This window comes from Myotis nattereri (assembly GCF_964212035.1).
Source record: "Myotis nattereri genome assembly, chromosome: X".
In the NCBI taxonomy this organism is placed as follows: Eukaryota; Metazoa; Chordata; class Mammalia; order Chiroptera; family Vespertilionidae; genus Myotis; species Myotis nattereri.
Window position 1 is genome coordinate 100206545 of NC_138078.1, and position 16259 is coordinate 100222803.

The 16259-nt window shown below is 42.2% G+C and overlaps 1 protein-coding gene across 2 annotated transcripts in view; it reads right to left on the reverse strand.

Moving 5' to 3' along the window:
• The window catches only part of ACSL4 (acyl-CoA synthetase long chain family member 4), an 89722-nt gene that overhangs the window by 44424 nt on the left and 29039 nt on the right, over positions 1-16259 (reverse strand). For both annotated transcript variants that reach the window (XM_081115362.1, XM_081115361.1), the window contains exon 2: positions 2980-3033. The gene's annotated coding sequence lies outside the window, so the exon portion shown is untranslated. The remainder of the gene's footprint in view (positions 1-2979; positions 3034-16259) is intronic.

The following is a 16259-nucleotide window of genomic DNA, read 5'->3' on the forward strand; positions in this document are numbered from 1 at the left end:
TCCAAAGTGGCTATAAACTTCTAAAAACACTGGCAAGATGTTCCTGCTAATGGTTTTGCTAACTCTTACTCTAAACCGTGGTAGTTTTTTCTTATACATTTAGGTGGGCTGCAGGTCAACCGCTATAGATGTTTATTGAGAGTGAGGGGGAGAGGGAGAGGGAGGGGGAGAGGGAGAGGGAGGGGGAGGGGGAGGGGAGGGGGAGGGGGAGAGGGAGAGGGAGAGGGAGAGGGAGAGGGAGAGGGAGAGGGAGAGGGAGAGGGAGAGGGAGAGGGAGAGGGAGAGGGAGAGGGAGAGGGAGAGAGAGGCACGAGGAAGCAAGCAAACTCTCTGTGGGTAAATAAGTTAACTTTAGAAGCCTGAAAACTACTGCCCTCATAAAGACACCATTGTCTTTTTCCCAAAGGAAATGCTAACCTTATTGATATCGTGCCTCCTTTGTCAATGACAGGGTAGTATGTTGCCTAAGTAGAGCTGAATTCAGAGACAGCTAATTCTGGCCTGCTGATGAAAACCTTTGGCCATATTTAAGATTTTTCTAATGCAGGCTAGTAAGTAGACTTTAGTGATAGAAGAATATTAATTCTTTCTAATTTCTTTACACTTGAAATTCAAAATGTTACCAGCACATACAAACTAGTAGATTTTTTGTTTCAACTTCATAACCTATTATAATGAAAGCAATTCTCAGAAGACCAGAAATACGAGAGAGGCAGCATTGTATACAGGGTTTTGATCCTGGTTCAGCAGCTTGCTGAGCTATAATACCTGCAACAAATGAAATAATTGCTCGTCTGTTTCATCATCTACAAAATGAAAAAGTTGGATTCAGATTTTAAGATCACAGACCAGTAAAAAATTTATTAAGAAAGAAGGATGGTGAAGGGAATAACATAGCTGTCAACATTTTGCCAGGTATGAACATTATAAACAAAATACCTACCACTTACTATCACAATCATTTCATGAAATACAGACATGTTTAACTCCCCAAACTTCTAATATATATATAGCTAGTACTAATATTTGAGGGTTGATTGATATATATATTATTAGATATCCTAATAAAAGAGAAACATGGTAATTGGTGTACAACCACTACCCTTCCCATTGGCTAATCAGTGAGATATGCAAATTAACTGCCAGCCAAGATGCTGGCCGGCAGCCAGGCAGCTTGAAACTAACATGAGGCTTGCTTGCTTCAGTGACAGAGGACTCCAACGTTCCCTGCCTGCCTTGCCAGCCTCTGAGCTTGCAGTTTAAGAAACATTGTAACAAATATAGAAGCTAAACAAAACCCCAGAAACCTGCTTTCAGCGAGCCCTGGATCTCAGAGCTGGAGTTATACATTGTTTCGATTATAGAACCGAAACAAACCAGATACCTGCTTTCAGCAGCAGATGCCTAAGAGCTGGAGCCTCAGAGCTAAAGCTGGCCCAGAATAAAAAAGAAAAAAGAAAAAAAGGAGCAGTTGGGAGCTTCAGTCTGCCTGAAAACAGCCCTCAGCCCCTCACCCAGACTGGCCAGGCACCCCAGTGGGGACCCCCACCCTGAAGGGTGTGTGACCAGCTGCAAACAGCCATCATCCCCTCACCCAGGCTGGCCAGGCCCTGCTCTGTATGTGACAGGGGGCGGTGCCACAACTCCCCTATCGGCCCTACTCTGTGAGTGACAGGGGGAGCTCCTCAACCCCCTGATCAGCCCTGCTCTGTGCATGACAGGCGGGAGCTCCCCAACCCTCTGATTGGCCCTGCTCTGTGCATGACAGGGTACGGAGCCCCAACCCCCATGATGGGCCCTCCTCTGTGCGTGATGGGGTGGCGCCGCAACCTCCCCATCAACCCTGCCTTGAGTGTGACAGGGGGCGGTGCCCCAACCCCCCAATCGGCCCTACCCTGAGCGTGACTGAGGGTGGCATCGCAACCTCCCAATTTGCCCTGCTCTGTGCATGACAGGGGAAGGCATCCCAACTCCCCAATCGGCCCTGCTCTGAGTCCGACCAGGGGCTGCACCTAGGGATTGGGCCTGCCCTCTGCCACCCGGGAGCAGGCCTCAGCCAGCAGGTCGTTATCTCCCGAGGGGTCCCAGACTGCGAGAGGGCACAGGCCGGGCTGAGGGACCCCCTTCCCCCCCGAGTGTACAAATTTTTGTGCACCAGGCCTCTAGTATATTCTATATCTAATAAGAAGAAGCAATCCTTCAAATGGAAAAAAAATAGCTTTAAAAAACTCATGGCCTATTGTCCTTATTTTCCATGCTTCACTATGGATCGGTAAAAATTCTTCACTGACCAGCACTGGTCTAAAAATCAATGTTTGAGAACTCCTAGACTAGGTAATTTTCAAGGTCCAAGGCTCAAACACTATGATTCCAAATTTAGGTAATCTGTTGTATTTCTTTTATTCTATATTATTGTCTAGAATAGGTGCCTCTGTGAAGCATAGTGCTAGTACTTAAATTTTTGAAGATCAGAAATATAATTAGTTTAAGAAATAGTAACTAGAGTAAGTTTCAATTTAATAGAGAAAAGTGTACACTACCACAGATGTAACTTCATCAATAATAATGAACCATTCACTGGACACTTACCATTAAGCCCATTTACAGATGAGGAAATTGAGACAGAGAAGCTAAATAGTTTGCCAAAAGCACATATAGCCTATAAGCCTAAGTAGATTGGAAGTGCAATCTGCTACTCCGTTTTTTTAGTATTACTCAAAGAAAAATATTTTATTTAGATATTAATTATCACTTCTCTTTTTATAAATTAGTGACAGGTGATTTAAATCTTAGGAGTTGTACTGGGTAAAGTTTTCCTATTACTTTTCCAAATGCTGCCTTTCTTTTAACACAAACATAAATATTGGCAGGGTTTTTCCACTATAAAAATAGTCAAGATACCTGTTATTATGGGCAGTTAATTTTCTCCAAAAGCTGATATAATTGCAAGTTTAGAATTTTTAAAGAACAAATACTTACAGATTACCTCTTTTCCTCTTAAGAAGAACACGTGTATTTTTTCACGATTTCAATCTGCAATAAGAGACAACATTCATGGGTACATTGACACGAAAAAAAGCATTCCTTAAAAAAACCCCTCAAGTGCTGTTACATATTACCTGTGCACCTTGGATCATGATAAGCCATGTACCAAAAGAAAAACAAGAAATGACTAGAGATGAGTGTCTACATTGGAAGTAGTGCTATTAGGAATTCAGAAAAGTAACTAAGTCTGACTCTAAGAAACAGCAGTTCAAATTCTGTGAGAAAATAGCAAATTTAAAAAATAAGCAGAGGAACTGATAGACACTTTTTTCATATGCTAGTATATGCAGATGGCCAACAGACATGAAAAGATGCTCAGCCTCACTAACCATCAGGAAAATGCAAATCAAAACCACAATGAGATAGCACGTCACACCTGTTATAATAACCATTATATATATAAAAAAAGACAAGCAATATTAAGTGCTGGAGAAAAAGGAACCCCACTGCTGGTGGGAATGCAGACTGGTGCAGCCACTGTGGAAGACAGTATGGAGTTTCCTCAAAAAGTTAAAAATGGAACTCCCATTTGACCCAGTAATCCCACTTCTAGGAATATATCCCAAGAAACCAGAAACACTAATCAGAAAGGATATATGCACCCCTATGTTCATAGCAGCACAATTTACAATAGTTAAGATTTGGAAACAACCTAAGTGCCCACCAGCAGATGAGTGGATTAAAAGACTGTGGTACATCTACACAATGGAATACTATGCCGCTATAAAAAAGAAGGAACTTTTACCATTTGCAACAGCATGGATGGAACTGGAGAGCATTATGCTAAGCAAAATAAGCCAGCTGGGGAAAGATAAATATCACATGATCTCACTCATATGTGGGATATAATGATCAACATAATTTGATGAACAAGAATAGATCCAGAGACAAATGACAGGAGAGGGGGGTTAGAGAGCAACCAAAGGACTTGTATGCATGGATATTAGCATAACCAATGGACACAGACACTAGGGTGATGGGGGCTTGCCTTGGACGGGAATGGCTGAGGGGGTCAATTGGGGAAAAATGAGACATATGTAAAATTTTAGACAATAAATAAATTTTTAAAAATAAGCAGAGGAACTGATAGACATTTTTTCAAATATATGCAGATGGCCAACAGACATGAAAAGATGCTCAGCCTCACTAACCATCAGGAAAATGCAAATCAAAACCACAATGAGATAGCACATCATATCTGTTATAATAATCATTATAAAAAAAGACAAGTGACAATAAGTGCTGGCAAGGATGTGGAGAAATGGGAACCCTATGCACTTTTGGTGGGAATGTAAATTGACACAGCCACTATGAAAAATATTATGGAGGTTTCTCAAAATACCAAAAATAGATCTATCATATGATTCAGCAATGCCTCTTCTGGGTATATATCCAAAGGAAATGAAAACAGGATATCAAAGTTATCTGCACCCTCTTTCTCACTGCAGCATTCATTCACAATAGCCAAGATATGAAAGCAGCCTAAGTGTCTGCCAACAAAAGAATGGATAAAGAAGATATGTCATACATACACAATGGAATATGATTCAGAAATGAGACAGAAGGAAATCCTGCCATTTGCAACATGTATGGAATTTGAGGGCATTATACTTAGTGAGATTTGCCAGAGGGAGAAAGACAAATATTGTACAATAGTACTTATATGTAGAATCTAAAAAAGCTGAAGGCATAGAAACAGAGTAGAATGGTGGTGACAAGGGGCTGGGGATTAGGGGGAAAACATGGACATTTTGTTAAAGGGTATGAATTTGCAACTAGAAGATGAATAAGTTATGAAGATCAAATATATACCATAGTGATTATAGGCAACAATACTATATAACAGCTTCAAAATTGCTAAGAGATTAGATCTTAAATATCCTCACCACTAAAAAAAAGTGATAGTTATGTGACATGATGGAGGTGTTACCTAAAGTATAGTAGCAATCATCTACACTAATAAAAGAGAAACATGCAAATTGGTGCCACTCTGCTACGCCCACCAGCCAATCAGAATGATTATGCAAATTAACCCAACAAAGATGGCGGTTAATTTGCATACGCAGGTGCGGAGTGAAGACTGAAGGCTCCAACCACAGCGAAGCAGCGGAGAAGTCAAGCCTCGCTGTGGCCGGACCAAAGGCCTGGGTCCTGGGTGCCGGAGGAAAACCAGTGCCGGTAGCCAGGGGAAGGAAGGCCTATTGTGCGAATCTTCATGCAACGGGCTTCTAGTATTACAAAATGTAAATGTATCAAAGTATACCTTATACTTACACAAGGCTATATGTCAATCATATCTCAATTAAAAAATAAAATGCAAGAAGTTACAGTCATGACCTTGATGGTTTTATTTGTACCCCTTATTCCTTCACAGTCAGGATAGGAGCTAAGTTCAGAGACACAAACAAAGGTTGACCACAGAAAAATAGTCAGACATTCTCACCCCTAAATATCTGCAGGGACCCATTTTCCCATCAAAATAAAAAATGAAAAATTTCCTTTAAATAGTACAAGGCTCTTTCCAAATTAACACTGGTCGAGGTAGAAACCTAAAGATATTTTTATCCCCCCTCGAGGAATACACACATCAGTTTTGTGATGTTTTTCAAAATATATACACTATGAAGGTTTAGGGGTATGTTTGCAGTTGAGGATTAACTTATATTGGAATTTGCAAGAGAAAACTACTTACCATCTGAATACTCACAACCATATAATAAGGCCCTTCAGTGATTTGGTATTGCTTACTTACATTCCAACACCCCTGGGGTTTCCTGGGCATGATATTATGATTCTGAAGAACTAAACTTTTATTTCCTTTCAGTAGCACTCAGTACTACTTGCATGCAATTATGAGAATAACCCTTCAATTTTTTAAATCTGGATACTCCAACGCAAGTCCTAAAATTAACATCCACACTAGCTGCTATTAGGACAGTTAATTTTCTCCTTTGTTACCATTAGAAGATTATAAGAATGAAGTAAAGAATGATTTATAACCAGGCCTATTACTAACAGAGTATGCCTTTTGTTCTTGTTTAATAGAACTACTTTCCAACATCAAGTTACTATCCATAATCTACTTTTGGGGAGGGAGTGCTGGCAATAGTATCAGTACATGTGTGACTATAAATGGTTAAGACTACTTATAAATAGAAAGCATGCTATTTAACATTTTCTTATCTTTCTCCCAGAGGGCTAACATTTTATATTAACACAAAAGGAGGGTAACTTCATATACAGTGGGGCCTTGACTTACGAGTTTAATTTGTTCCAAGACCGAGCTCGTTAAGGAGATCATTAACTCAAATTACTCTGTCAACTCAATGCAAAAAATCGGCCTAGAGACAGCTGGTATCTCAAAAAACTCGTTAGTCGGGACACTCGTAAGTCAAGGCCCCACTGTACAGTCATGTGCTGCATTTAACAACATTTCAGTCAACAGAGGACCACATATACAATGGTGATCCTATGAGATTATTATGGAGCTGAAAAATTCTTATTGCCCAGTGATGTTGTAACATAATGATTTAGTAGCACAATGTAATAATCACCTGTTTGTGGTGATACTGGTGTACACAAAGCTACTGCACTGCCAGATGTATAAATGTGTAGCACATACAATTACATACAGTGCATAATACTTGATGATTGAAAGTACAGCATGTTACTGTAACAAAATACCGTGAGATTAAATCAAGCACAAGAGAAAATGACACGAAGCTGCTGCCAGCATAACACAACATATTACTTATCACCTGGTGGTATGAAAAAAAGAGATAATACATGATCTCGAGTTTATCATCTTTTAATTAGGGAATAAGGCAGTACTGAGAAAGCGTCATTCACTGAATGAATACCAGGGAGAAAAACAGCATTCGTGCAGTTAACAGAGTGATTAAGGAAAAAGAAATACAAATCCAAACAACTTCAGAAAACCCTCATATTTTGAGACAAAAAACAAACCATTAATGTGCTTAATTTTTGCCCTCTCTGTAAATAAGTTAGTCTGTTAACCAATATTTTAAAAACATTCTTCAGAAGTAAAGTAAATACTAAACTTGTGATAGCATCTGTTGGAAATATTTCAAGCATGATGAATCTTCCTCCTCTATTTAATATCAAGGACCAATCTTAATAAATTTAAAAACAAATGTTTCAGAAATGAGTAAAAACTATTAACAAAGCCCTAAGCACTTAATGTTCAAATCTAAAATTAAATTCTGGAGAGAAACCAAGATAGCAGCATAGGTAAACACCTGAAATTGCTGCCTCGAACAACCACTTCAAAACTACAACTAAAGACAAAACAGATATCACCCAGAACTACAGGAAGGCTGGATGAGTGGAAATTCTACAACTAGAAGGAAAGAGAAAAGCACATTGAGACTCAGGAGGTGTGGAACTAAAGTGCAGAGGTATGGAGGTGCGCGCGGAAAGGGCTGGCAACGGAGGACGCCGGTGTCTTTTTCAATCGGGAGGGAGTCTCAAGCTCCCGACAGCCCTGACTCCAGTTCCAGGCAAGTCTCTGGGGACCCAGACTCATACAGAGAGAAACTGGACTGTCTGGCAGCGGGCGGAACTCAAGGACAGCTTTCTCAGAGGTGCTTGAAGCGATTACCACGGGACACTGAGACCCGGAGGCCTCTTAGGCAGGACTGAGGACCAGCCATAGCTGTTTGCTCTGCCCTGTTGATTCCCTGAGACCCCGCCCCACCCAAGCCACCAGCAGAGGCTTTTGCATATGAATGGGCTGGCCCTTTGAGATCTAAAATTACCTAACAAACTGCAGCTGGGTCAGAGAGAGAACCAGACATCCAAAAGAAGACCCAAGGCCCCACAGAAGCCTGCATTGCTTCACAGCTGGGCCTCATCTGAGCACCTTCAAACCCCAAACAAGGAAGAGGAATCTGCAGATCTCTCCGTAGCTCCTGCTGGGTAGCCTCAGGCAGAGGCTCAATTAGCACCTCCTTAGAGATCCAAGAGCCCATGTACCTAGTGGTCAGAGTGGGACCATCCAGATTACAACTCCTCAGATCCATAAGGGACACACATAGGGGGCAGACTCAGTGAGCACCAAAGCCCCATTGAAGCAAGCCTTGCCCCAAAAGGGTGTCTTCAGCACAGAAGTTCTCCCACTACAGACACAGCTGGTTCTCACAGCCAATTGGCCTGGAGGTCAATTCCTCCCAGTGATACCAACAACAATCAAGGCTTAACTACAACAAGACTGTGCACACAGCCCACAAAGGGGTGCACCAAGAGTGTCCACCTCAGGTAAGTGGGGAGGCTGAGGTACTGGGCCCTATAGGACACCTAGCACACAAAGCCACTCTATCAACACAGGGAAGCAGCCAAAATGTGGACACAAAGAAACAGATCACAAACGACAGAAATGGAGGAAAGCAAACTACTGGATATAGAGTTCAAAACCACGGTTTTAAGGTTTTTCAAGAATTTTCTAGAAACCACCGATAAATTTAGTAAGACCCTCAATAAGTCTAGTGAGACCCTCAAGGATATGAAAAAGGACCAACTAGAAATTAAGCATACACTGACTGAAATAAAGAATAATATACAGAGATCCAACAGCAGACAAGAGGATCCCAAGAATCAAGTCAAAGATATGAAATATGAAGAAGCAAAAAATATCCAACCGGAAAAGCAAAAAGAAAAAAGAATCCAAAAATATGAAGATAGTGTAAGGAGCCTCTGGGACAACTTCAAGCGCACCAACATCCAAATTATAGGGGTGCCAGAAGAAGAGAGAGAGCAAGATATTGAAAACCTATTTGGAGAAATAATGACAGAAAACTTCCCCTACCTGGTGAAAGAAATAGACTTACAAGTCCAGGAAGCACAGAGAACCCCAAACAAAAGGAATACAAAGAGGACCACACCAAGACACATCATAATTAATATGCCAAGGGCAAAAGACAAAGAGAGAATCTTAAAAGCAGCAAGAGAAAAAAAGTCAGTTACCTACAAGGGAGTACCCATATGAATGTCAGCTGATTTCTCAACAGAAACTATGCAGGCCAGAAGGGAGTGGCAAGAAATATTCAAAGTGATGAATACCAAGAACCTACAACCAAGATTACTTTATCCAGCAAAGCTATCATTCAGAATTGAAGGTCAGATAAAGAGCTTCACTGATAACAAAAAGCTAAAGGAGTTCATCACCACCAAACCAGTATTATATGAAATGCTGAAAGGTATTCTTTAAGAAGAGGAAGAAGAAGAAAAATGGTAAAGATAAAAATTATGAACAACAATTACATATCTATGAACAAGTGAATCTAAAAATCAAGTGAATAAAAAATCTGATGAACAGAATAAACTGGAGAATATAATAGAATCAGGGGCATAGAAAGGGAGTGGACTGACAATTCTCGGGGAAGAAAGGGGTGTGGGGGGTGGGGGAAGAGACTGGACAAAAATCATACACCTATGGATGAGGACAGTGGGGGCAGGTAAGGGCAGAGTATGGGGTGGGAACCGGGTGGAGGGGAGCTATGGGGGGAAAAAAGAGGAACAACTGTAATAATCTGAACAATAAAGATTTATTTAAAAAAATTTAAATTCTGGTGAGTCCCATACAAAACATTTCCCTAAGCAATGGTCTTTTATAGGTCTTGTGTTAGATAAATATATATGTCATATATTGATAAGTAATAGTAGATGGAAACTACACTTAAAAACAAACTATTTTTAAGACATTCATGATATCTCAACGAGCTGTTTAAAAAACTGAAACATTACAAAACACAAAATATAATATGAAAGTATATTTTTTATTCAATCCTCTAGAAATAATAGCTTTGGAGACTTTGGTGGTTACTCTTGGGGACTTTTAAAAGCATATTTTAGCCCTAGCTGGTTTGGCTCAGTGGATAGAGCATCAGCCTGCAGACTGAAGAGTCCTGGGTTCGATTCCTGTCAAGGGCAAATGCCCAGGTTGCAGGCTCGATCCCTAGTAGGGGGCATGCAGAAGGCAGCCAATCAATGATTCTCACTCATCATTGATGTTTCTATCTCTTTCCCTTCTCCCTTCCTCTCAGAAATACAAATATATTTTTTAAAAATAATAGCATATTTTAATTTCTTTAAAAAATGGCTCTCTTACATGTCTTTCCATGCCAGAACACATAGATCTACCTAATAATTTTTAATAGTTCTATGGTATTCTATTGTACGACCATATCAAAATTAAGTCTAACCAATCTTTCCTATTGATGGACATACTGGATTTGTCTAATTTCTCATTAGAAGTACAGCAACGAACATCCTTAGCAATATATTTATGCCAGTGCTTCTATAGGATTCATTTCTAACATAATCACTAGGTCAAAAGGGTATATAACCATTTTAGATGTTAGTCTATTAAAATTGTCCTCAGGTACTAAAAGCAGAGATACCCTAGTTGATGATACCAGCACCCAGATCTTGGGTTTCCAATGACTATTTTCCAATAAAAGAAACCAAGGTTCGGTGGAGAACTAGTTGATTTCAGAGCCAGGGCAGGAAAAATGCAAAGTGAGCCTAGTATCTTCTGGTGTCAGAATGTAAGAATGTGCTTTAAAAAAATGAGGTCGTGTCAACAGGACACAGGGGCCAACCCAAAAGATCTCCCAATGATCAAAGCTGATACAATTTTCACAAAATAAATGATATTATGAGATTATATCCCAAAGAATAAAATAAATATCCAGGGGGCTATACTAATAAAAATAAATTATTGACTAAATGAATAAATAAATGAGGGAGAAGAGACCAATGTTCCTTACAGAATAATTCTAATACATGTGGAAGGAATAAAGGCAATAGAAAATCTCCATTAGCACACCACAGTAATAATTGCTGCAGGCAAAATCCATCAATGGATGCTAACAGTGGTTAAGTAAAAGTCTAAAGTTGAACTGGATATATTCATGGTCTCAAAGCATCTTCCACAGCCCTAGCTGGTTTGGTTCAGTGGATAGAGCATTGGCCTGCAGACCGAAGGGTCCCAGGGTTCAATTCTGGTCATGGGCATGCACCTCAGTTGCAGATTCCTCCCTGGCCTGGGCCCCGGCAGGGCACATGCAGGAGGCAAACAATTGATGTGTTTCTCTCACATCGATATTTCTGTCTTTCTCTCTCTCACTTTCTCTAAAAATCAATGGAAAAATATCCTCAGGTGAGGATTTTAAAAAAAGTATCTTCCCAAAATACATATTAATATAACAGTATAATTAATATTTATTAATTGCAAAGAGAAATATTAAAACTTCACTGTAGTAAAACAGTTGACAATCAGTTTAACCACATCATCAAGCTTACCATCACCAGAAATAGGGCACACTGACATGATGTACATGACACTGAAAATGACACAACTTTGCTTCTTTGGTATTCTTGACCAAATTGCACAATCTAAATCTATCCATGAAAAAAATACATTAGGTAAATCCAAATTAGGGACATGGGACATTCTCAATGTAACTGACCACTATTCTTCAAAATTGTCAAGGTCACGAAAAACAAGGGCTGAGGAACTGTCATGGATTAGAGAAGACTAGGGAGACATGAGAACTGAATTTAATGTGGGATCTTGGATTGGATCCAGAACAGAAAATGTTATTTGAAATACTGATAAAATTTGAATGAAGTCTGTAGTTTAATTAATAGTATTGTACCTATGTTAATTCTTCAGTTTTGGTAATTGTACCATAATTATGTAAGTTGCTAACATTAGGGAGAGCTAGGTATAGGGATCTATGGAAATGGTGTACTATTTTTGCAATTCTTTTGTAAAAGTCTAAAACTTATTTACAAAAGAAAAATGTAATGCCCTCTTAAAAAGAATATACCATTTCACGTTCCCACCAGTAGTACCCATTTCCCCACATCCCCTCCAACACTAGACTGAACTCTGATAGATACCAAAAACACTGTTTTAATTTTCAATAAACATATAAAAATATTTTACTAGAGGGCCGGTGCATGGGGAGGGGGTGGTCCCTCAGCCTGGCCTGCACCCTCTCACAATCCGGGACCCCTCGGGGGATGTCTGACTGATGGGATTTGGCCTAAACTGATAGCTGGACATCCCTCTCACAATCCGGGACCACTGGCTCCTAACCGCTCGCCTGCCTGCCTGATTGCCTTTAACCACCTCTGCCTCGGCCCCCGCCGCCACAGCTTCTTCTGAAATGACATCCAGAAGGTCGTTTGGCTGTCCGGTCTAATTAGCATATTATGCTTTTATTATTATAGATATCTGAATTTCTTACATGAGTGACTTGTTCAAGTCCTTTGTCCATTCTTCACTTGCTTATTCAATTTTCTTTATTGATTCATAACAGCCCTTTGTCTATTAAGGAGGGAAGCCCTTGTCTGATGTATTACAAATACTTTTCCAAGTATAGCTTTTTTCTTTATTTTGGGTGCTTTGGACCAAATACTGGTTTTGGTTTTAAGCAGTAAAATATTACAATAGTCTGCTTTGTAGCTTTTGGATCATTTTCCCACTTCAAGATTATAAAAAGTATTTCCTCATATTTCCTAAAAGTGTGATTACTAGGTCCTAGGTAGAAGATTTTGGATGTGTTTGGTAGGGTGGGGCTGGGAAAGGAAGCTCTTAATATATACTACAAAATTACTTTCCAGAATGCCTACACCTATTTAAACACCAATCAGCACCATTAAGTATCCTAATATATAAATCCCTGGGTCCGTCACTACTGGAGACTTGACCAACTGGAAGTCAGTCCTGCAGTCAGCAGGCAAGGTGACCCAGCACTGACTGCTGATGGGGCTGTGAATCAGGCCGAGAGAGGCCTGACGAGAGAAGCAGGGTCTGATCTGTAGCCTCTGTGGCAGCTGTTGATCAGCACTTCCCTCTCTCTTTCGCCCTGGGCCTGGCCAGCAGCCACACCTCTATTTCTCTCCAGGCCTAGGGCTGCTGATCAGCCTCACCTTTCCGATCAGGCCCCGTTGATAGGCCCAGAGATACTTACTGGCATAGAAACTGACCAACCAGAACCAAATCTGGGTGAAGTGTGAGGAGCCAATGGCTGCCTAGGAGGCAGAGCTTTTGATGCTGACTGGCATAGAAACCGACCAATCTGAACCAAGCTGGCTGGCAGAGGAGGAAAGTTGGAGGCAAGATCAAGCCTGCATTGGAGGGCAGTTGGGAGCAAGATCAGGCTGGCAGGGGAGGGCAGTTAGGGGTGATCAGGCAGGCAGAGGCAATTAGAGGAGATCAGGCCAGCAGGGAAGGGCAGTTGGGGATGAGATCAGGCCGGCAGAGGAGGGCAGTTGGGGATAAGATCAGGCCGGCAGGGGAGGGCAGCTGGGGGCAACCAGGCCTGTAGGGGAGGGCAGGTGGGGGTGACTGGGCCAGCAGGGGAGCAGTTAGGTGTTATCAGGCCAGCAGGGGAGCGCTTAGGGGGTGATCAGGCTGGCAGGCAGAAGCAGTTAGGGGCAATCAGGCATGCAGGCAGGCGAGTGGTTAGAAGCCAGCAGTCCCAGATTGTGAGAGGGATATCAAACATCCCCCGAGGCGTCCCAGATTGGAGAGGGTGCAGGCTGGGCTGAGGACACACCCCCCCCAAGGGCATGAATTTTGTGCACCAGGCCTCTAGTTTTACTATAAAATGATTGTATTAATGTAACAGGAAAAGTATCTCCTTACCTGTATTCCACTCCAAATAAACCTCTTATTACCTTACAAACTGCCATTCCATTCTCTTGCTTCACCAAGTATTCATGTTCTTCTTTCTACCTAGAATTCTGTTCAAAAGCCAACTTTTCCAGGATACCTTCACCAATATGGAGCTAAAATGTCTAGTCTTCTTTTGAACTTCTATAGAGATTTCCCTAATAGCTGTAAAATTATTACCTTGTATTATTTACTGGTATAAATTTATCTTAATCACTTATCTAAACTGTAAGCTCATTCGAGGCAAGGATTGTGGCTTATTATCTCTGTATCCCACTTTAACTTGGAAATATCATTTAATATTGTGGCTTATTATCTCTGTATCTCACTTTAACTTGGAAATATGAGGAAATACTTCTTATAATCTTGAAGTGAGAAAATAACTACAATGTAGACTATCTAATCTAATAAAAGAGAAACATGCAAATTGACTGCACCTCTGCTATGCCCCAAGCCACGCCCAACGGCCAATCAGAGCGACTATATGCAAATTAACCCAACCAAGATGGCGGCCGGCAGCCACGGAGCTGGAGCAAGCAGGAGGCTTGGTTGCCTCGGCAATGGAGGAAGCCAAGCTTCCCGCCTACCCTGGCTGGCTGTGGAACTCTGCTCAAGGCAACAAAGTTTCAATTATAGAAGATAAATAAATCCCTGATACCTGCTTCCAGCCAGCCTCCACTGGGAGCTTGGGTGGCTGGGGGGCTTGGCCAACCGGCAAACAGCCATCAGCCACTCACACAGGTTGGCTAGGCACCCCAGAAGGACCCCCCCACCCTGAAGGGGGTTTGGCCAGCCGGAAAATGGCCCTCTGCCCCTCACCCAGGCTTGCTAGGCACCCCAGTGGGGATCCCCACACTGAAGGGGCTGTGGCCAGCCTGAAAACAGCCATCAGTTCCTCACTCAGGCTGGCCAGGCACCCCAGTGGGGACCCCCAACCTGAAGGGGCTGTGGCCAGCCTGCAAGCAGCCATCAACCACTCACCCAGGCTGCCCAGGCATCCCAGCAGGACCCCCTACCCTGAAGGGGATTTGGCCAGCCTGAAAACGGCCTTCAGCCCCTCACGCAAGCTGGCCAGGCACCCCAGTGGGGACACCCACACTGAAGGGGCTGTGGTCAGCCTGCAAATAGCCATCAGCCACTCACCCAGGCTGGCCAGGCACTCCAGCAGGACCCGCCTCCCTGAAGGGGGTGTGGCCAGTCTGAAAACGGCCCTCAGCCCCTCACCCAGACTAACCAGGCACCCCAGCAGGACCCCCACCCTGATCCGGGACACCCTTCAGGGCAAACCAGCCGGCCCCCACCCATGCACCAGACCTCTATTCTATATAATAAAAGGGTAATATGCAAATCGACCCTCACAGCAAAATGACTGGGAATGACTGGTCACTATGACACACACTGACCACCAGAGGGCAGATGCTCAATGCAGGAGCTGCCCCCTGGTGGTCAGTGCACTCACACAGGGGGAGCTCTGCTCAGCCACAAGCCAGGCTGATGGCTGCCAGTACAGCAGTGGTTGTGGGAGCCTCTCCTGCCTCCTCAGCAGTGCTAAGGATGTCCAACTGCAGCTTAGGCCTGCTCCCCACTGGCAAGTGGACATGCCCCAAGGGCTCCCAGGCTGCCAGAGGGATGTCTGACAGCCAGCTTAGGCCCAATCTCCTGGGGAGTGGGCCTAAGCCAGCAGGTAGTCATTCCCCGAGGGGTCCCAGACTGCGAGAAGGCACAGGCCGGGCTGAAGGACCCCCCCCTCCCCCCGAGTGCACAAATTTTTGTGCACTGGGACTCTAGTTGATAATATTTTAACTTGGAAATAGCATCAAATATTTGTTGGAATGGGTAAAAGATAAAACAATTGTCAGAAAGTATGGCTGGATTAAGTCATTTTTTTTTCCTTTACATCATTTCATTTGTTTGCAATAATTTTTAAAATATGTTTTTATTGATTTCAGAGAGAGGAAGGGACAGGGAGCAAGAGAAACATCAATGATGACACTCATCAATAGGCTGCCTCCTGCATGTGCCCTACTGAGGATCGAGCCTGCAACCTGGGCATGTGCCCTGACTGGGAATCGAACCATGACCTCCTGGTTCATGGATCAATGCTCAAACACTGAGAAACATGGGCTGGGCTGTTTATAATTATTTTTATGATAGAATTTTTTTAGATAAACAAGTTTATTTTTAAATTTAGTCAACATACATAAGGACCTAAAAACTTCAATAGAAAGATAAGTATAAAAACCATTTTGAAGACCATCTCTATAACGTGATCTTCCCAGGACCATATTCCAGATGTAACCTAACTGGACGCCATCTTAACTAGAAGAGATTCAATAAGCAGGAGCTATGTGCCCCCCTTCCCAGCAAGTTTACTCTAAGGGTTATTATAATACAAATTCCACAAAGAAAATAATTTTGGTTTTGTTTCCTGTTGATAGAGAAAAAAGTCAACCTAGTTATGAGACCAACCACAACACAAAGAAAAGCTGCACTAACTAGTTCAGAATAT